The sequence below is a fragment of a genome, unplaced genomic scaffold, assembly GCF_019419815.1.
Source record: "Pyrus x bretschneideri cultivar Hongxiangsu unplaced genomic scaffold, Pyrus_bretschneideri_v1 Contig43, whole genome shotgun sequence".
Lineage (NCBI taxonomy): Eukaryota > Viridiplantae > Streptophyta > Magnoliopsida > Rosales > Rosaceae > Pyrus > Pyrus x bretschneideri.
In genome coordinates, this window is record NW_025999757.1 from 200,693 (window position 1) to 202,633 (window position 1,941).

Sequence of the window (1,941 nt, forward strand, 5' to 3'; positions counted from 1 at the left end):
ATAATTAAACGTACTAACATAACCAAACGTACCTAACAACAAGTTTTGTTACATTCTATTTAATTTACTAAAATAAATATTTTAATAAAAAATTAAAAAAAAAAAGCCTTAAATCATTATAATAAGAGATGCATAAAAATAGGGAGAAAAAAGGGAATGCTAACGTGAATAGACTTCTAATGAAATAAAATAAAGTATCCAAATTGTAGGGAAAATGTTTAATCAAATTTGCAAAAGGAATAGATGTTTAGTCTATGACATTTAAAAACGAGACATCTATATCAAAACGTCCCAAAAATCAATATAAAATGTTGATGTGGCTAAACCGTAACCGTTCAAATAGGAGGGGAATAAAGGAGAGAGAGATTAGGAGGGGAGAGAATCCGCCTTCCTTTGTGTGTGGGTTGTTTATTAAAGTTTTGTACGGTGGTGGTGAGTGTACCATTTACTGACTGGAAGACTGACACGTGTTTATTTTATTTATTATTATTTTTTTTTAGTTTCTATCTTTTATGAAATTTTATTGTATTTTTTTATATATATTTATTGTATTTATTTGAGGTTGCTATATGGTCCACTTTATTTTGAGGTTGCTAAATTTGGTCCATTTTATTTTATGAAATTTTATTGTATTTTTTTTTTTTATAGATTTATTGTATTTAGAGTCATGGGGTGTGTCATAGGTTGATGGATGCGATCTTATCAACTCACATGCACTGGATCCCATAAGAATTTCAAAGTTAAGTGAGTTTGGACGAGAGTAGTACTAGGATAGGTCGTGTTGCATCCCCCACCTCCTTTTTATTTTTCATAATAATATTAATTTGACTATCTCGTTTCGGAGTTGCGGGGCTCTTGGGACCTGATGATGGACGACTAATTGAATAATAATATCTAACGGCACTCGTGGGAAGAAAGGTCGGGCCGATTTGCACATGCATAAGGTTATGAAGTCATGGGGCATGCCCAAAGAAATGGTTATATACAATTACGAGTTATGGACTAACCGATGCGATCATACCAACTCACATGCATCGAATCCCATCAGAACTCCAAATTAAGCAAGTTTGGGTCAGAATAGTACTATGATGGGTGACCTCTTGGGAAGTCCTTGTGTTGCATCCCCCACCTCCTTTTTATATTTCATTATTCTTTTTACGTATTTTTAACAGCTTATTTGTGACAGGCGTCATTTTTAATTGAGTCTCGTGCTTGGGAGTTGAAAGAAAAAAAATGGAAAAGTCTATTAATTTTGTTTTCCAAACCTTAGCAACTCTCCAAACCAACCAACTTGTCTCCCATAGAACACATTGGAGTACGCTAAAGCTCTTGTGCTGCAGATCACTAGAACTTTTTCTGCCCATACGCGTTGCCAAGCTAACTCTGCAATTCATTGTTTGGCAAGCCTTGTTGTTCAAGTTGATCGTGGCTGGTGTTGGTTCGAGGAACCCCCATACCTTATTGTTGACTAATTAGTAGAAGATCGTCATAGCTAGTTGGGTTGCCCTGCTGTTTGTGTTGGCACTTTTGTGGTTGTCTTGTCTCAGTTTTGAACTGTATTCCTTTCTATAAATGAAAACATGTCGTTACTTTCAAAAAATTTATGCCACTTAATTTCGAGTTAGTTTTGTTTGACAATCTGATATTCTGCACTATACTATTTTATGGAAAATAATTTGAATTCGGTTGTAAGCAATAGCTACGTTGTCTTGGCCCTTTTGGTCAATTAATGGCACATTTAATAACCGTTACAATTTTTTTTTTTTTTTTTAACTTACAAAGTAGTTGTTAGTACGTATCACACAAAATTTTAATTTTTAATTTTAAAACCCTAAAAATAGAAAATAAAATTTGACAACAAATAATTATAAAACGGAGCGTAATTGTCACATCCCGGCCCGGGCGGCACCACTTCCCAGGCCCGCTCCACCACCATAGCAC

At 34.5% G+C, this 1,941-nt stretch overlaps 1 pseudogene; it reads left to right on the forward strand.

The window, feature by feature from the left end:
- The first annotated feature begins 1,007 nt into the window (after positions 1-1,007).
- On the forward strand, positions 1,008-1,125 carry LOC125469521 (annotated as a pseudogene).
- The last annotated feature ends 816 nt before the right edge of the window (positions 1,126-1,941 follow it).